General features: G+C 35.2%; 1 protein-coding gene across 7 annotated transcripts in view; it reads left to right on the top strand.

The window, feature by feature from the left end:
• The window catches only part of DIAPH2 (diaphanous related formin 2), a 905,937-nt gene that overhangs the window by 133,641 nt on the left and 750,787 nt on the right, over window positions 1-21,509 (top strand). The gene's annotated exons all lie outside the window — the stretch shown is intronic.

Raw genomic sequence — 21,509 nt, forward strand, 5'->3', positions numbered from 1 at the left:
GGTCACGATCTCCTGACCTTGTGATCGGCCCACCTCGGCCTCCCAAAGTGTTGGGATTACAGGCGTGAGCCGCCGTGCCTGGTCAGTTTAACTTTCTTTAAACCCAGCATTTCTCAAATCTCTAGGATGATGCAAAAGTAATTGTGGTTTTTTCCGTTAATGGCAAAACCATTACCCAGCAACCTCTTTTGGGGTTACCCAGGAACCTCTTTTGGGGTTGGGGGAAGGACTAGTATCCACTAAGTATCCACTTGTCTTCTGAGGCAAGGCACTACTTTTCTACTGCCTACAGTTAGGTTAGTGCTGAATGGTATATTTAAGTATAAAGTAGCCCCAGGTCACATATGGCTACTTAAATTTAATTAAAATTGATTAAAATTATTCAGATCGTCAGTCACATTAGCCACATTTGAAGTGCTCAGTAGCTTCAAGTGGCTAGCGACTATTGTTATTGGACATATCCATAAGAAAGACACATATTGGGATCCGTTTTGTCACCTAACATCCCTACCCCCAAAGAATTTACTGATCTGTTATTTGTTTTTGTGATTTTACATTAACTGAATAATGTTACAAAACTAGTCTTAAAAAAATCTGTTGCTACTTTCAATATAACAATGTCGTATAGCAATGGTCCCCAAACTTTTTGGCACCAGTGGCCGATTTTGTGGAAGATGATTTTACCACGGGACGGGCGGGGTGCGGGGATGTGGGGATGGTTACAGGATGTAATTGTTACACCTCAGATTATGAGGCATTAGTTAGATTCTCATAAGGAGTGCACAATCTAGATACTTTGCATGTGCAGTTCACAATAGGGTTCATGCTCCTATGAGAATCTAACGCTAGTCTGACAGGAGGTGGAGCTCAGGGAGTAATGCTCATTGGCCCACTGCTCACCTCCTGCTGTGAGGTATGGTTCCTAACAAGCCGCAGTAGTGGTCTGTTGCCCAAGGGTTGGGGACCCTTGTTGTAGAGGACAGTGTGCACTGTTATTGTGTTTTCTGTATGAAAACTCCTATGAGCCCTTTTGTTTTGTTCTAAAACCTAGAAAATCCTTTGCTTCTTTGAAAAGTAACTGATTATATTTTTATTTCCTTTTATTTGGGCACCAGAAAACAGTTAAATCTTTGTCCTAACATTCTTTTTAATCTCATTCTATTCTGATTTATATTTTTTCTATTCCTGTTTTCTATTGATATTTGTTTTCATAGTTTTGCAAAATACTTCAAATTCCGTAAGAGCAAATCAGGTATAACTGAACATTAGTGATTTGCAGTCTTTTTTCACAATTCATCATAAGTGGTCAACATTCTAGGCTGTCCATTTTTGCAGGACATTTGATAGTTGAGCCATTTTTCCATTACAAGCATTTCTAGTATCAATGGTTAAGTTTTCTGTATTGTCTGTAAGCTGTTTCTTGCTCAGGTGTCTTATAATCAATAGTACATGATACAGAATTCCTGAGAAGTAGGAATAGAAAATCTATTTGTAGTCTGTGTTTCTCCATAAGGCTTTAGAAGTAGACGAGGCTAAGCAGCTTTGTTTCTAATTCAGTATTTGGGACTTACTGTATATTCATTCATTTACTCTTTCAGTTATTCATTCATTCAATAAATATTTGTTGAATGCCTGCTATGCACTGAGCACTTTTCTGGGTGCTGGAGATGTAGCAACAAGACAAGAAGACAAAAAAATTCCCTCCCTCAAGGAACTGACATTTTACTGAGATTAAGCTCAAATTCCAATTCATTAAACTCTTAATTTTTGAGATCATTAAAAGAAAAGATTGTCTCTTATTGACATCTCCTCTCCACGTACACCAAAAGTTATTTCATTTCCATGGCCTTATTTGCTGTGGCAGTAAGAGAGATAAATAGGCCAAATCCAACTGGGAGGCAGGAGGAAGAACTCTTGTCCAACTTTCATTGTATTCAAGAATTCAAGAATATGAGTGAGAAAAGGCTGATAAGAAATATAGTTTGTTGATCGTAGGCTGAGTGCAGTGGCTCACACCTGTAATCTCAGCAGTTTGGGAGGGCGAGGCAGGTGGATCACTTGAGGCCAGGAGTTTGAGACCAGCCTGGCCAATGTGGCAAAATCCCATCTCTACTGAAAATACAGAAATTATTCAGGCATGGTGGTGCACGCCTGTAGTCCCAGCTACTTGAGGGGCCGAGTTGGGGAGATTGCTTGAGCTTGGGAGGCAGAGGTTGTAGTGAGCCAAGATTGTGCCACTGTACTCCAGCCTGGGTGACAGAGCGAGACTCTGTCTCAAAAAGAAAAAAGAAAAAAAGAAATACAGTTTGTTGATCCTCAAATATTTTGAGAGCAGATTTATGGTCAAAATAAGACATAGTCTCTGAGATCTACTCTGTTCTTAGAAGTAATCAGGAAGATTTATAGTTGATTGGTTTTCAAAACAAAAATGCAAAGCAGTTAAATATATATTTGCTAAATTTATTGAACACTTAGTATATGACAGTGTTCTGAATGCTGAAGACAGATCAATGAACAAAACAACAAAACTCCCTGCCTTGGAGCTTGCAGTAAAGAGTAGAAACCATGAGAGCAAGTAATTGACTAAGGAAGCAAGACAGTGAGTGCTGTGGAGAGAAAGTGCTATAGAAAGAATTAAAATGGAAAGATGTGATAGTGATAGACTAACCCCTTTATGGTGATACTTAGAAAAGGCTTTCCTGATATAGTGATTTGTAACCTGAAACCTGAATGATATGAAGAAACCAGCCACATGAATATCAGGAGGAAGACCTTTCTAGGCTGAGGGAACAGTTAAACTAAAAGCCTTTAATATTGGAAAAAACTTGGTCTGGTGGCAAAACAATAAGAAAGCCAGTTTGGGTAGGAAGTAGTATGAGGGCCAAGTGATACGAGAATCCATCACAGAGTGAGGGGGAGGCCAGATCAAGTAGAGCTGTTTACTTATGTTAACTGAGCTAAAACTACTATTTGTCTTTAAAGTAAAATGCTTTCTGAGTAGCCAGCCCTGAGTACTTTCCAGCTGCTCATAAGCCAAAAGTCAATCACAATAGTTTAGGCTTCACTTAAACACAGGCAATCTAATGTTCCATTCTTTCATTTCATTTCATTATTTGTTTTATATTCTCCTTCACTCTTTTTTTCTCCTGGTGAAGCAGCAGAACCCATTGACTTTTTGCTGTACTTTGGATTTCAGTCTCTGACTTCCTTGCACTTGTGCACACAAAAGGAAGGAGCTGTGAAAGAGCTTCAGCCAAGGGGTTGGGAAGCAGGAGTCCAGAGCTTTCTAGTTTGCTAGATGGATATGCAATCAGTGATGATCACACCCATGTCTCACTGGTGATTGATTGAATCAGCCATTTAACATTTTTGAAGTTATGTAAAAAGTTGGAAATAAAGTGAAATCTCTAAAGAATATACTAATACTTATAATTTTGATAATGAATTTTTTTGTTCTTTTAAGTTACTTTATGGTTGAAATGCAGCTTTTCAGTCTTAAATCTCATATCAGTCACCTTCCCATAATTTTAAGACTACAGTATTTATTTGGTTCTATTATATAACTTTTATGGCCTTTGAAAGTAAGAGAGTGAATGTAACTGATAGTTTTCTGTCACTTATACCGGTACTGGATCTGACTTTTAGCTCTTTTAAAAGTTATTTTCACTTTGGAAACACTTTAAAGATGCATTGAACTCTTTTTCTACAGCTCTATAATCCATTTTTATACACAAGACATAGTAGCATAAGGCTCCCACATACAAGGCTCACAACAGGCAAAATTCCATATGTCTGCTTTAGATTTTCCTGTTGAATACATTGTTGTGGCTGCTTCTAAAACATTAAAGACATACCTGCCAGGTTGTGGATTTTTTTTTTTTGTCTTGACTTTTTGAAAGTTTCTGCACCATTTTTTCTTAGATTACATATAGAATATAAAGTACAGTTAAGTCCTATGAAAGATGAGAATCTTATAGACCTTCTGGCCACAAGAAACCATCAAATTTACATTAAACTCTACTTCTCTGTATTATCAATTTCTCTCAATAAAAATATGAAAATAATTATTATGGCATGATACAGTAAAACACAGGAATAGTGGATTTAGTTCCCTGAATACTGTATTCCTTTCTTCCCTCCCTTCCTAGTACCCACTGGCTTGTTGTTGGATTGTGCATGAAATTAAAAGACACTTGAATACATTGTGCCCTGGAATTGTTTGAATGAAAGTGATTGCATTAATTCAAAGGTTTGGATGCCTTTAAGCATACGTTGTAAAATTTTTAATTGGAGAGATAGGTGAATTTTAAAAATTAGAGACATTTCAAATCAGTAAAGTGTTACTAGAACAGTAGACAAAGTATTTGGGGGGGAAAAGATAAATTTATTCCCTATATCATACCATTTACCAGAATAATTTTCAGAACAATGAATTATAAATATAAAACCATACACAAACTAGTCCTGAATATAGGTAATATTTACTTGAAATAAGAGCAGCTTTGTGAAAATAAAAACAAAAGTAGAAGATAAAAAATATATTTTTGACTGTACACAAATGAAGAACTTTTATAAATCAAGAACATAGTATATACTATTAAAGGGCAAATGCCGATTTTATAACAATTTTAGACAATTTTGATAATGGATTAATAACTTTATGAGTATTCTTATATAGCAACATGAAACATGTATATCCTAATAGAAATATGAACAAAGGTATTGAACATAGTATTGATAAAGTATAAGTTACATATATGATGTGCATGGTGTATATGGTATGTATGAGTGGGCTTGTATGAATGTGCATGGCTGTGCATATATTCAGACTAATTAGCAATAGAAGAAATGACTATTAAAAGAATACCGCAGTTTAATAGACAAAAAGGATCTAAAATAATGATCTGATATGTGAGGGTGCAGAGAAGCATGCACTCTCATTTCGTGATGGTTGGTTTGTAGAATAGCACAACCTTTCTGGAGGGCAATTTAGCAGAATGAAACACAAGCAATGAAAATATTTATATTCATGCCTAGCAATTCCATTTCTAGAAAATTGTCCTAATGAAGCAGATGTATAAAAAAATATATCTGTAGTGTTCACTTCAGAATTATTTCCAGTTGTGAAAAATTAGAGCATAAATGCCCAATAATAAAGGAATTTTAAAATAATTGTATGATAACTTAAATAATCTATATAATTATATGGGAGATGTTTATGATATAGTAAATGATAAAGCAGAATGTAAAATGTATGTACAGCCAATAGTATGACCCCAATTTTCTTTAAGAATATATTGCACATGGGAAAAATGATTAGACCAAGTGATAAAATATATTAACAGTACGTCTCTCTATGTGAGAAATTATGGTGATTTTTAAATTTTCTTCTCTTGCGTTAACTCTTTTCCAAATTTTTAACAATGAACTTGTATTAGTTGTGAAATGAGGCAAAAGGAAAAAATGATAAAGGAGAAAGGGTTCAATTATATTATGTTTATTCTCTCAGTGTTGCAGTTAATGATAGAATTAATAAGCCCTATTTTTGCCTTGTTTACCAACTTTGAGTTTAGCAACAGGAACTATTTGTATTCCATTATGTTTATAAAAGATGGAAATATATTTTCTGTTTTTTCTTGGTGGAAGGGGCAAAGTAAGCCACAGCAATTCTTTTAGTTAGCATTTCTTTTAGATATTCAAAAGGACAAGTATGTTATATACTCTTGATTTGATTAAAGGAAAACATATATAAAGAAATATATATAAAGAAATATAAAGGTATATATATATAAAGAAATATATATATATAAAGAAAGACATAGAAAGTAAGAAAATAGATATATAAATATCTTCACCTTTCCCTCCACACTCTGATCATTCTAGTCACATCTGGTCTTAAACTTTAGACAGGACATCATATTAGTAATTTATTTTCACCACATCTATAGGGATCTTTTATTTGTGGATTCTATAGTGATAATTAATTTAATGGGAGTTAACATTTAGAAATAGATTTGTAGCCAGGTTTTGTACTCTTTTAATAGGCTGGGAAGCTAAAAATAACGCCTTGTAAGGGAAAAAATTGCAAACAGATGAAATTTAACTGAGCACCAGACATTCAGAGTTGAAGAGCACACATGGGGGAAATTGTATGTCCTTAAATTATCAACTTACTGGAAATGAAATGCTTTGGTACAGATGTGAAGAGTAAAACAAAAACAAGTCTAGTAGTTGGTTACATCTTCCCATCTGCTCTTCGTATTACAAGTAGGAGTCCCACTGTCCAAGCTCATGACACTAAGCTCTTAAAAAAAAACCAAATAAATGCTTTACAATGTCAGCTTTAGATAATATATTCAGAAAGAGATGATAACATCATGTATAGTTGTAAGGGACAAATATGCTAGTTCAATTTACCTACAGATGTTCATTGGGATGCTTTCCCTCAAAGTGTTTTTGATTTTCTCAAAAGACCAATCTCATGAGCTATTTAAGAAAATGTCAGTTGATTTGCATATGTAAACAATCAGGTCTATGAACCATATGATTTTATCCCCTAATTATTTATGTAAGGGCTTAAAGTGAGCATACATCACCTATCACAAACCTATCCTGCAAATTAGCAAATGCATACTAACAAAGACAATTGCTCTGCTTAGCTATATCTCTTAAGGTGAGACATTTAATCCCTTGGTAAGTGGTTGTTTATTTGTAACTAAAATAAGCTTTTCCCTCCTTCACCAGTATTAATGTTTTTCTTTCTTTTTTTTTTTCTTTTTCGAGACAGAGTCTCACTCTGTCCCTGAGGCTGGAGTGCATTGGCGCGATCTCAGCTCTTTGCAACCTCCGACTCCCAGGTTCAAGCAATTCTCCTGCCTCAGCCTCCCGAGTAGCTGGGATTACAGGCGCGTGCCACCACACCTGGCTAATTTTTGTATTTTTTTTTTTTTTTTTTTAGTAGATACGGGGTTTTGCTATGTTGGCCAGGCTGATCTTGAACTGCTGACCTCAAGTGATCCACCCGCCTCGGCCTCCCAAAGTGCTGTGATTACAGGCATGAGCCACCGTGCCTGGCCGTATTAATGTTTTTCTAATACTTTCTTAATCAGGTAAAAATTTCAATTTGAAAAACTTGAAATATTGATGTAAATTGTTTGATTACTACATGTGTTTTCTTTTTTTTTCTTTTTTTTTTTTTTTACTATTTTGCTAAAGAATATGGTTAGTTATAAGTTGATACTATGTATATCTTCATGGAGATTTTTAAGTAGGTTTTTTTATTGGCCCTGTTTATATGTGTAGGAAATTATGCTAAATCACAAAACTGGAAACAAGAGCTATTTCTTGCTGTGTAAGTCAGTTTATCAAAAATCTAGATAGCTGTAATAATCTTTTTTTCCTTGTTACATGAGAACATTCTGTATTCTCTATCCCTTAATAATGATTATTTTAAGTTATACTTAAATGTTCCACTGGCATTTTATACTTATATCTAATATGGACTTTGTAAGTTTTCGTTATTACCTACTCTAGTCACTCCTCGTCTGCCTTATCTCTGTAGTCCTTGTTACTGTTAACATCATCATTCACTCAGTTAAACAAATCTGGGTTACTTGTCCCTCATTCCTTCACTCTCTTCTCCAGGGTCAACCACTCCTCATTATCTATCAGTTCCTGAGTAGTTTCCTGAATCTTCACCTTCATCTTCTCTACATCCTATCTCTGAACTCATCCCCTAGAATGCCTTCAGAATTACTTTTATAAAGCTTAGTCTCCTCTCTACCACTTTTTAAAAATATAATTCTTTTAATTTTGTTCAGTGTCCAAATAAAACACTCCTAGAAAGAGTATTTCTTCATGAATTCCTTTTTCTTATATCACTATTTGGCTCATACTTTCATTGCATTTTTGTAATCCAAGTCCCCCTAACACAAAATGAGTTTACAATATGGTTATTTTGGCCGGGTGTGGTGGCTCACGCCTGTAATCCCAGCAGTTTGGGAGGCCGAGGTGGGCGGATGACTTGAGGACAGGAATTCGAGACCAGCCCGGCCAAAATGGTGAAACCCCATTTCTACTAAAAATACAAAAATTAGCCAGGCGCGGTGGTGCATACATGTAATCCCAGCTACTTGGGAGGCTGAGGCAGGAGAATTGCTTGAACCCAGGAGGCAGAGGTTGTAGTGATCTGAGATCACGCCACTGCATTCTAGCCTGGGCGACAGAACAAGGCTCTGTCTTTAAAAAAAAAAAAAAAAAAAAGGTGGTTTTAATGGTTAAAGCCATTAAAAAACCCTTAATGATATAAAGCAAATAATAATTACAATTAGGACAACACAGAAAGATGCACTTTACTATCAGTTACCAATATATGAATTACCACCCTTTTACATTATCTGTGAGAGTCAAACTGTATACCACCATGTAAGTTGAATATGTGTACACTTTGCCTTGGGGAGGAGCTCTAGGCTGATCTTTCTAAATGGTGAGGAACACACCACACCTGATTTGTAAAGTCAGAGAAGGCTAGAGCTGGAATCGATCATTTAGTCCAAAACCCTCTTTTAAAATTTTTTTAAAATTTATTTTATTTTTATTTTTTAGAGATGGTATCTTGCTATGTTGCCTAGGCTGGACTTAAACCCCTGGGCCCAAGTGGTCCTCCCATCTCAGCCTCCCAAGTAGCTAGGACTATAGGCTTATGCCATTGCACCTGGCTCAACACTCTTTTTTTAAAGAGGGAAAGGGCAGTGTCTTACCCAAGGTTATATATCTAGATATATAGCTATATTGCTAGTTATAGATTACTTAAATGTACTATGTGAAATTTAATGTTTAAATTATTTGGTTGGAATTATTAAACATTTGAAATACAATTATTTTTAATGAAGTGACAAATATGTATTGTATTAAGTTTAAAATATTTTTTGAAACACATTCTTGTACTTGAACACATTTTCTTGATTAATTATTGGTATAAAGCAGGAAATGATCTATTAAAACAAAACATTCTTAGAAAACTTAGTAACAGTTGCTCCATATCAATAGTTGAGCCTAGATTAGATCATAGGTTTAAAGCATACTTCTGATATTATCTGTTATCTATCTAACACTTTGAAATGATCTGAATGTCTTATTGCAAAACACGGGGAAGATATTAGCTAAAGATCTAAAGAGAAAAAGCAAACCAAGGGCTGGAAAATGATTCTCTGAGTAGCAAATTGGCAGAGTTAAGGAGTTTATTGCAAAGAAAAAATTATTATGTCTATTATATATCTATTAAACCATAGTCCAGGTGAAGAGAGCATGTTAGATTAAAAATAGCATTAGCACCCCAAAAGATCTGGAAGGCTACTTTTCAAGGGATAGCAAAACCAATTGTGTTACAGGGACAAACCTTACTTAGACCAATAAGTTATAATGCCTTTCAAACTTTTTGGTCTTAGGGGCCATTTACACTCTTAAAATTTTTGAGGAACCTGAGGAACTTTTTTGTTTGGTTCATATCTATTGTTATTTTCTGATTTGATTTAAATCTGAGAAAATTTTAAAACATAAGAACAGTCTATTTGCCGTCAGAGTGATGATGCCATTCCAGGTCATGCAGCCTCGGGTAAACACCAATGTACACTTGTGAGAACACAGGAGTGAAACAGACAAATAACTTTTTTTTTGTTTTGGACAGAGTTTCACTCTGCTGCCCAGGTTGGCGTGCAATGGTGCCATCTCGGCTCGCAGCTGGCACTACAGGTGCCCACTACCTTGCCGGCTAATTTTTTGTGTTTTTAATAGACACGAGGTTTCACCATGTTGACCAGGCTGGTATCAAACTCCTGACCTCAGGTGATCCACCCACCTCGGCCTCCTAAAGTGCCGGGATTACAGGCATGAGCCACCGCGCCCAGCCTCAAGTAACTTTCAGTCTTGTTACAACAATAGTTTTGAATTTACATACACCTCTGACAGGGTCCCAGGAATATCCTGGAATCCTTTGACTACATTTTGAGAGCTGCTGCTCTTCTCACGGAGGTCAGTGTATATGGACCCAGTAAGGACAGGAGTGAAGCCTGGGACAGGGATGAGAATGGGCCTGTATTACTAGAATTTTGTCATTTTCTCATCTGCTCTTCTCTTAGTGGATCAGCTCATTCTCTCCTATTGGAGAGAGGCTTCTCGATTTGGCCAAAGTCTTGGTTATCAGCAGCAATGAGAGCAAACAGACTGGCTGGACAACAATTTCTGTGTTTCAATGCCAGTGCCTAGTGTGATGTTATTTGTCACATATGCATGTGGAAGATGTCTTGGCCAAATAAATTTGGGAAATTTTGCATGCTCTACACCTGCCCCCTCCCTTTGAAGAATCACAGTACACATTAGCATATTAAATTATCTGAAATGTCCTATGGTAGAAAAATTAATTACCTTTATTGAACTCACTGTTTCCAAATCTCAGGTAATTTCAGAGCATTTATCATCATCCATGAGATACTAGTGTCTCATAAAAGAGTTTAGAAAGTTACTTGGATGTTATAAAATTTTTATTTCATTTTTACATTGTAGAATTTTCTACTCCCCTTTCAATACCAGGCAAATCGATGTGGTTTCTGTGAATAAGTAAGCAAGCCATATACATTTATACAAATATGCATCATTTGATGGAAAGGCAGCACATTGTTGCCAGGGAAAATTGTATCTAAATGATGTTTAGATTTTTGTTTGGAATATAAATGGATAGATAAATGAAATTATTCCACTTATACTTTTAAAATGCCACAGACAGAAGAAAAAAAAACCATATTATCTCAATATGTATTGTCAAAAAGTCCTTGATAAAATTTAGCATGCTTTCCGATTATAAAAGTTAATACAATAGGACAAGTACTTATTTCCTTAACTGGCTCTTTCTTGTTATTCAGGTCTCAGCTTAAGTATCACTTTGTCAAAGAAACCTTTCCTAACTTCCCACATAAAGTAGCTCCCACTCCCTATTATATTAGTCTGATAAAACTATATATTGCAAACCAAATGGCACTGTTCTGTTTAGTGCTAAAACACTTGAAGAATTCCCATGTGAAGAGCAAGACTAGGATGTTCACAATCACTAGTATTTTTTAGCCTTTTTTCCCCTTTTTTTAGAGAGGAAGAGGGAGTGTGTATCTGCCAATGCAATTAAATAAGAGAGAGAAGGAAATAAAAAGATTTAGAAATATATATGTAATTTTTTCACATTATGTGACTATCTAATAAAATATGTAAAAATCAATAGCATTTACATATATATATATATATATAAAACAAGCTAAATGATTGTGTGTGTGTGTGGTTTTTTTTTTTTTTTTTTTTTTGAGATGGAGTCTCGCTCTGTCACCCAGGCTAGATTACAATGGCACTGTCTTGGTTCACTGCAACCTTCACCTCCTGGGTTCAGGTGAATCTCCTGTCTCAGCCTCCTGAATAAGTGGGATTGCAGGCGCCTGCCAAGATGCCCGGTTAATTTTTTGTATTTTTGGTAAAGACATGGTTTCACCATGTTGGCCAGGCTGGTCTTGAACTCCTGACCTCAGGCCATCAGCCTGCCTTGGCCTCTCAAATTGCTGGGATTATAGGCGGGAGCTACCGCACCAGGCCTAAATGATTGATAATGGAATAAAAAGTCCTATTTAGTATAGTAATAAGAGAGAGTCAATGACATACCAATATAATTTCAACAGAATTTCTTTCTTTCTTTTTTTTTTTTTTTTTTTTAAGAAATTGACAACATGATGTGTATTTTTATCTGGAAGTAAACGTCTGGGAATAGCCAGGAAAAAACTGGAATGGAAATGCACTGAAGGGGAACTAGTTCTACCAAATATATATATAAAAAAGGGTAAAGTTATAGGATTAAAATATATTCTTGTTCCTAACAGAGTCAAATAGTAGACCATAATATATGCAGGAATTTACTGTATGATAGATGAGGCATTTGAATTCAGTAAAGATCAGTTATTCAATCCAAAATTTAATTTGATAAAAGGTTCATAAAGTTAAATATTACATTACAGGCTAAAAAATATATTTGCAACACATATGGCAAAGGGCTCATGATCTTAATATACAAAGATTTTTTACAAAATAAATATGAGCGGGCCAGACGTGGTGGCTCACGCCTGTAATGCCAGCACTTTGGGAGGCCAAGGCGGGCGGATCACGAGGTCAGGAGATCGAGACCATCCTGGCTGACACGGTGAAACCCCGTCTCTACTAAAAATACAAAAAATTAGTCGGGCGTGGTGGCGAGTGCCTGTAGTCCCAGCTACTTGGGAGGCTGAGGCAGGAGAATGGCTTGAACCCAGGAGGTGGAGCTTGCAGTGAGCCGAGATCACACCACTGCACTCTAGCCTGGGTGACAGAGCGAGACTCCCTCTCAAAAAAAAAAAAATAAAAATAAAAAAATAAGCAAATGAAAACCCCAATTAAAAAAATGGCAGAGTCCCTGAAAAGGTAGTTCATAGCTACAGAAGTACAAATAAGCATTAAAATGCATGAAAAAGGATTTAGCTTCAAACAGAATTAAATAATTGGAGATGAAATCAGCAATGACATAACATTTGAAAAAAAGTAACAAATTAACAAAGTTTTAAAATGTTCGATAATGGTATAAGAGAGAATATGGAAAGCAAGCTCTTCCTTCTATTGACACAGGTTTTTTCTTTTGACATCTTTTTGGAGGGGCATTTCGTGATATCTACCAAAATTGGGCCCAGCAGTTCCAGTTCTTGGCACATATCCTACACGTAATCCTATACAAATATGTGAAGGTACATGTAAAAGAATATCAGATGAAATATTGCCCCTCAGTGAAAGATTGGTAAAATCTGCTGTTACTCTTCCCCTGGCTTAGTGTGCTCCAACCACAGTAGCTTTCTATCTCTTTATGGGAAATACCCAGTCTTTTCCACCTTAAGGCGTTTGCGCTAGCTATTCTTTCCTCTTGGAATGCCTTTTCCCTAGGTTTTTTATGTGACTTTTTTTTTCTTGTCATTCAGGTCTCAGCTTAAGTATCATTTCCTCAAGGAAGCCTTTCCTAACTTCCCACTACAAAGTAGCTCCCATTTCCCATCATATTACTCTGTTTTATTGTCATCATAGTAGCTATTACTATTTAATATTGTCTTCTATGTTTACGTATTATCTGTTTCTCTAGAATATGGAAAGGCAGAATAACTTGGTAATTAAAAGCATTGGCTCTGTAGCCATAGCTGGATTCAAGTTTTGGCTCTGCCATTTACAGTCTGTTGGCACTTGGGGACAATTCTAACTTAATCTCTAGTGCTTTCACTTTTAAAAAAAAATCTGTGCAACTGTGATTGAGAATAGAACCTACCTCACAGATTTGTGATAATAAAATGAACTTAACATTTAAAACACAGCACTATTGAGGACATGGTAGATACTCATAAAATACTTGTAGATCAATTGAATTAAATTATCATTTATTCATTTAAAAGAATATTATGAAACCATCTCAGTGAATGAGGTAGATCTGTATGTGCTGATATGAATTTTCTTCAAAATGTAGTATAAGTGAGAATAGACTGTGAAGGTAACCTCAAAATCTGGGTCTTTAAACAACAGAGACTCATTTCTTGCTCGTGTTACGTATCTATTATGTGTCAGTGAGGGTCTGTCTCATGTTGTCCTCTCTAGTGTCCTGGGCTCCACCATATGGCAAAAGGAAGTAGAATATTCAGAGTGGCATCTTAGATGCTTCCATCTGGAAGCACTACCCTCCACTTATCACATTGCATTGGCCAAAATAAGTCACATAGCCACACCTAACTTCAAGGAGTAGGAAAGTACGATCCTACTGTGACCTTCTAAGGAGGAGAACCAGAAATGTTGATGAACAGCAATTATTAATGAGAATGTAATAATTGAGAAAAAAGGTACAAAAGAGTAGGTGTAAAGAGAGCCTATTTTTCAAAGATGTGTGTGTACTTGGATTTATATTATAAAAATGTATGGAACAATCTACAAAACTAATAGTGGTCTGCTTTGGGAAATGGGATATTTACTTTTTACATTGTACCTTTTGTACTGTTTGATTTATTTTTCAATGTGGACATATATTACTTCCATAACTAAAAAAAAATTGTCTCCCAACTGCCTGTCACATATACTTTGACAAAGTGCTATTGCAAGTACTATTACAACTCAGTAAACATGGGATGGCTTATATTGAGAGAAGGAAACTGATTCACAATGAGAGAAAAGGGGCAGAAATAGATAGGTTATTTTCTGGGTAGAGAAGTACAGAGAGGGGCTCCTAAAAGACCAGTGGCAATACTAAAGTTCTTTATAAACTATCTAGTAGAGAGGATTGTATGGTAGAAATTTACAAGCTTTCTAGTAACAAAGTTTCCTGGGTAGTTAAGTGCCAGACAGTAGGGGCAGACCACAAAAATATTTTTATATCATTTTGTATTTGGATAGAAACAACATATTAAGGATAATATATTTCTGAATAGATATCAGTGATAAATTTGAAGATTCTGAACTATTGCAGAAGACTGGGAAAGTTCCCTGAAAGACTCCATTTTTCCATGATTTCATAAAAGTTGCTGTTGGCAATGATTCCAGGGCTTTTCCCAATTTGGAAATTCTTAGTTTTCAGAGTACTTTGAAAGTAAGATATAAAATTATTTTAAGGGAAATGATAAGATAATGTTTTATCCAACTCTGCTTGCCAAATTATTTTTACATATATATGAATATTTGTGTATGATTTGCGAACAATGGAAGAAGTATTGATTTTAGATAAAAATCACTTCTGTTTTAGATTTTTGTTATTTGTAGTGACACCAGTGTGTGTGTGACACCAACACACACATACATACATACAACATAATTAGGTATATGTACACCTAATTAGCTCCCTTGTTTTTACTTTTTAAAAAATTCCTTGGAAATGCCTACATTTTACGGGGGAGGCACAAATATGGAAGTTCTGTATGGAGGCACAGATTTAGCTCTAAAGTATGTAGAATGGTAAATTGAAAGGATTTTGGAATTAGACATTTATTGCATCATCTCCAAAATATTGTAAGAGATTTGTATACAGAAAATGCTGTGAGAGAATTTGAAGCAAAATTTTCTATTATCCCTAATTGCACTTTGTAATATATTTTAAATATTGATATTAAATGTTTATTTTTAATTAGTGTGTATTTAAAACTATAGTTAAGGTAGGAAATTATGATTTAGTGTATTTTAAATATGTATTTTTATTCCTTTCCTCAGCCTTCTGTTAAAATGAGTTGCATAATGCTTATATTTTACATAGGAATGCAAACAGTCCTATTTTAAGTCTGGTCAAAATTTTTAAAGGATTAAATTCAGGTATTTAAAAAAATCATGTCATTATATAAAGACAAGTCTAGAAAAATCAGATAGATTAAAAAAAATTAAAAAAAAAAGGAAAAAGAAAAATCAGATAGATTCACAGGCCTTTTTACTTACTCAGTCTCCTGACTTTTCACAGGGGTTCATTTTATTTTGTTTTATTTTTTGGGACTGAGTCTCGCTCTGTCACCCAGGCTGGAGTGCAGTGGCTCAATCTCGGCTCACGGCAACCTCTGCCTCCTGGGTTCAAGTGATTCTCTTGCCTCAGCCTCCCGAGTAGCTGGGACTACAGGTGTACACTACCGTGTCTGGCTAATTTTTGTATTTTTAGTAGAGACAGGACTTCACCATGTTGTCCACTAATCTCGAACTCTTAATCTCAAGTGATCTGCCCGCCTCGCTCTCCCAAAGTGCTGGGATTACAGGTGTGAGCCACCACCACGCCCGGCCAGGGGTTTATTAACATATATACATACACCATGAGAACGCTATATTTTGTATCTCACATTCTTGCATGATCATATTTAAGACAACAGGATTTGTTCAACATTCCTAGACACCTAGTATGTCAAGGAATGTTTCTACATAAGTATTATTTATTGAAATAAGATGTGTTTAGACTGTGCTACTCACCATATAAAGGTTGACTATGCCTAATCCAAACATCTGAAATTTGCAATACTCCAAACCTAAAATGAAATACTCATTAGAATATTTCTGATTTGGGAATTTTGGGTTAGTGATGCTCAACTGGTAGGTATAAAGCGAATATTCCAAAATCCGAAAAAATCTGACATCTGAAGCAGTTCTGGTCCCAAGCATTTCTAATAGGGATACCCAGACTGGACTCTCGGGTGGTAATCTGCAGCAGCTAGTGAGGTAGTATTCCTGCCAAACAATTTGAGATACATTTTGAAGTATTTGGAAATAGGTGTCATATTCTCCCTTTCCTGAAATTTCTAGTAATTATAAGCTTTTCACTTCAATAGTTACTCATGCATAATCAGTGAGTTTAAGAAAATTCGAGATATGGTAATTAGATACTAACACAATATGGTGAAAAATAGGAACTAATATACAAAGTTGCAGATTCTTTATATATTTAATACAGATGGAAGCCCTTGTTTAAATTTTAATAGTATGATACATTAGGAGAAAAGGACATATTTGGTACATCTATATCATATATAGTGTCAGATTTTACAGGATAACTTGTAAGGAAGGGATTTATGAGAAAAAAAAAATGTTAGCGGGGCCAAACAATGTAAATAAATACGTATTGGCAAATGTGCTCAGGAGTATTTTGTAAGGAAGGAGTTATAAACATTGCCTTTACCTTTTGATTGTATTTGCAAAACAATGATTCTTAATGGAAACTAAAATTTAAAATGTTGAGCCATGAGTGCTCAACTTTCATTGCATACTCTGTCATAAAGCATGCTGGAAAGAAACAAAAACAAGCCTACTAGATGATCAACAGTTATTTATTGAGTTTTTGTTATTTACTCAACACTACAATTAAGTGTGGAGAATACAGAAAGAAAGTGTAACATATCTTTATTTCAGTTAAAATTTTACTGTTTGACCTGCTGAGAGAGGTTAATTGGATAGTCAAATTGGACTTTAAAGGATCTTCCTGGGAGAAGACCAACAAAAATGGAATTTTAAAAAGTGGCAGTGACGAAACTGGCCCAATCCAAACACAGGTATGTCCTCAGGAAATAAGGGAATAACAACAAAAACAACAACAATAACAGTGGTGCTTCACATTAATTGAACACTTATTACCTGCTGAACACTGTTTTGAAGTGCCTTTAGTTCATGAACTAATTTAATTCTCACAGTGCCTCCTTCCAAATAGAGGAGAAAGAGATCTCTCCCCTCTTCCATGGCCACGTGGGCTGACCCCAGGAGGGCGTTAAAAGCACCTAAATATTCTTGGGTTGGATGGAAAATCCTTGTTTGGGATTTTAAAGATCTTTCCAAAAGAGGAGTCAGGGGCATTTTGTAATCAGCTTTCACCTTTCCCTACCCTGTCAGGCCTAATGCCAAATCGGAAGGAGGAGCTTTCTATATTTTATACATTGTAAACATTTATTGCCTTGGAAATATATTCTTATAAGGTTTTGTTTTAGATTTTATGTTTAAAGGATTTTAAAAATTGAGTAGAGATTTGCTTTTATCACAAAGAATGCTATTTATGTACAAATGCAGTTATCTGTTTAACTACAAAAAACGAGTTCTCTGTGTTGTACATGGGAGGGTGATGTCCAAGTATCACACTTGACCACCAGCCTAGTTTTAATCTTTTTCTTTTCTGTTTTTTGAGGCAGAGTCTCGCTCCACTTGCCCAGGCTGGAGTGCAGTGATGTGATCATGGCTCACTGCAGCCTCGACTTCCCAGACTCAGGTGATTCTCCCATCTCAGCCACCTGAGTAGCTGAAACTATAGGTGCACGCCACCACAGCTGGCTAATTTTTTGTATTTTTAGTAGAGACAGGGTTTCCCCATGTTGCCCAGGCTGTTCTCAAACTCCTGGGCTCAAGTGATCTGCCTGCCTCTGGCCTCTGTCACTGTGCCTGGCCAAGCATGGAATTTTTTTTTTCATAATTTACATAGGTTTTTGGAGAACAGGTGGTGTTTGGTTACATGTGTAAGTTCTTTAGTGGTGATTTTTAGTCATTTATCCCTCATCCCCCTCCCACCATTTCCCCTGAGTCTCTTAACCACAGAGGTGGTAAGGGCCTTGAAGGCTAGGCAAGAATTTATGGCCAAGTCTTTGCCTTATAGGATTATATAATCTAATGATTTAGAGAACTTTTGTTATCTAGAGTTTAAGGTACTCATAAAATGCTGTTTGGATATGGAATGAATTTTCTCTTGATAAATGACTGTACTCAAAGGCATATTGATTTCCATATAATTATATAGCTAGACAGTCTTGGATTTTGCATAATTTAATGAATATAATTAATGACTAACTATTCTTCCTTCCTCTGATAGGCTAAGTAATCAGGCTGACCTAGCCCGATTCATTATATTCATTACAGAATAGAAAAAAAAAAAAAGCTGCAAAATAGTATTTTGCATGATGGCTCTATTTTTCTCAGTTTCCAATCTTAGGGACTTGACTAATTTCATTTTAAAGCAGTACAGGTATATATTTAATACAAGGAATAGAGACATTCTAGCCAAAATAGTGGTGAAGTAAAATTCACGTGTAAAATATCCCTTTCCTTGCATGCTTCAAAGTAAAGTGGTGTCACTGGAAAGATATGCACTGGTGTTTTAGATATTAGTTTTTAAAAATCATTTAATTATTAGGCAAGGGTGTTTTATTTTGTGAAATATGGATAAAAATCTGAAATATAAGTCATATTAGGTAATGACCAGTTCCCAAAGGAACCTTATAAAGAGCTTCATGTATGAATGAGTTTACATCTAATAAGATATAGACTCGCTGATAAGCGGCTTTCTCTCTCTCTCTCTCTTTCTCTGTCTCTCGGTCGGCCTCCCTCCCTCCCTCCCTCCCTCCTTTCCTTCCTCCCTCTGTGTGTGTGTGTGTGTGTGTGTCTGTGTGTGTGCGTGTAGTACTAGTAGTAGTAGAGAGCATAGCCAAGGAAATAACTACAAGATGAGATAGTGAAACCTTTTGTTTGATCAAAAGAAGCAACTCTTTGAGCAATTCAACTCCACTGGGGCAGGAACTATGTTTTCTTTATTCCTCCCTCTGTGCCTAGAATTAGTAGATATTTAAAAGTTTTGATTGTATCATTGTAACTAAAAGGGGGACTTGGATTTTGGTTATAAAAACGTTTATACCACTTTTAGGAATGGATGTATTGTATCATAATGCAATAATTCTTAATTGAAATGGCGGCCTTTTTGAATTATTGTGGGCACATCAGAACTATTTTACTACATTTAGATTGTTCATGTGTGGCTTTTGGAACTTATTTCCCATCGTGTAAATACAGTGTATTCATCTGTTGATCCCCTACTTATTAGGCACCATGCCACTACTCTGATAGATGTCATCTTATTTACCAGATATCTTCAGTATGTGTCTGAAAGCAGATATTTTAATCTCCGTTTTTCAAATTGGGAGATTGTGACTCAGAATTTAAGAATGCTGCCCAGTAAGTTGCTTGGTAGTAAGCTCTTGGGCTTACATTTGAACTCAGGTGGTGTTTCTCTTGAATATCCTTGATGGTCGTAAATCTTTATCTTCTAAGAATGGAAATAATCTTTGAAAATAGCCAAAATTTTCTCCCTTTAAATTTGATGAATAAGATGAGTGACTAAATTGATCAAATTCTGGCCTTAAAATATAAAGCAATGAGACATGTTTTATTATTTGGGTGGTAAACTGTCCCTGAAGGTAATTTCTTCAGAATCAAAACAAGGATGTGCAGCAATGTTTTCAGCAGTGGCAGCAGAACTATAGTAAGCATGTGGCCCCTGAGATAACTGTGATAGTCAATACACATTAGGAAGATTAACTTCTGTTTGTTACAAAACAAAACAGAATAGTTATTTTATAGTAACATTTTCATGATGCCAAAGTAAATCACTTTCATGTCATTATCTAGTTGTATACATTGTTTTAAGAAATGTAAAGAAATACTGTATTAGTACAAAACTATACCATTTATGTTTGTGTGGAACATTTCATCATTTTACTTCTAAGGGAAAATTACAAAACTGTTTAGTTCACCTCAGTTTCTATAATGCAGCCTCTAAAGTCTCATTTCTTTAACAGGGCCTTGTGGGTGTTCTAAAGGAATGATTGAAATGAAAAGAAATGAGAGAGTCAAACAGTGTACCGTAATAGATGAAATGGAAAGTAATTATGTTAATGTTGACTCATTATGAAGCTCTAACCATTTTTACCTGCTCATTTCTGTGTGGAAACCTGTGCAGCTGAGATGCTGAATAAGAAATTCTTGTACAAATGAGCCTAGAGGCATGTTTCTAGTATAGGAGCTAGGTCTATGCAGAATTATAATGAATTTCCCTAAGTCATTATTTAAATATGCTATCAGAGTAGGTGATTGTCTTGCCAGAAAATTTGGCTTCTAATGTTTATCCTCAAATTTTTAGATGTATATTTGAATCTTCATTGCTGCATATAATTCTCATTTGTTAATTAGAGAGAAAAAACCCTATATTCCACAATACATCTATATCATATATAGTGTCAGATTTTACAGGATAACTTGTAAGGAAGGGATTTATGAGAAAAAAATGTTAGCAGGGCCAAACAATGTAAATAAAAACATGTAAGTGCTTAAGAACGTGAGATTTGGAGTCAGATGGGCTAGATTTAAACCAAGTCTGTCTGACTCCAAAACTGAAGCTTTTATTCATGGTCAGAAAATTTTGAAAGTGCCACTCCCCTAAATGCCTATACCATTCCCCCCATTGCGCTTAAATGTTTCTCTTTGCCAGTATTCTGTTTCTAAAGCATGCATTTTTCAGTCATAATGTATAATAAAGCTTAATGGTCTTGCCTCCTATAACTAAAATGTCCTGCCAGTATTCTGGAAATAAAATATTATAGAGAATCTCTCTGATTATGTTAAATTGCTAACGATGGCTTAATTACTTCTTAGAAAAATGGTACGTTGTCATTTTTAATTTACAGACACTTAATTTTTTCCTATGCTACTAAGTGACTTCTAAAACAATTAAATCCCTGAAACAATTAAATACCTAATTTTTGTTAAATTATATTCAACATTAATTTAAGAGTTTAATTAAAGCTAAAGAACATTTTACCTCGGGCATGAACTTTTCCCCCTTACTGTCAGATGTGAATGCTTTTAAGTAATAAACTTAAATTTCATGTTCTTAAAATTAATGTTGGTGCTTATAATGTTATTTTGTATTTGGTGGTATTTAATGGCAGTCTTTTATGTTTGGAATTTCAATTTTTGTATTATTTCCTACAAAGATGCAAGAACTAGTTATACTTTCTTTTAACAGTGAAGTCTTGATAGCACAGAATTATTACACCAGAAGGAATGCAAAAATTTCATCTAGAGCAGAGCTGTCTAGAAGAAATATAATGTGAACCACATATGTAATTTAAAATTTTCTAGAAGCCACATTTAAAAAGTAA

Source organism: Pongo abelii, chromosome X, assembly GCF_028885655.2.
Source record: "Pongo abelii isolate AG06213 chromosome X, NHGRI_mPonAbe1-v2.0_pri, whole genome shotgun sequence".
Lineage (NCBI taxonomy): Eukaryota > Metazoa > Chordata > Mammalia > Primates > Hominidae > Pongo > Pongo abelii.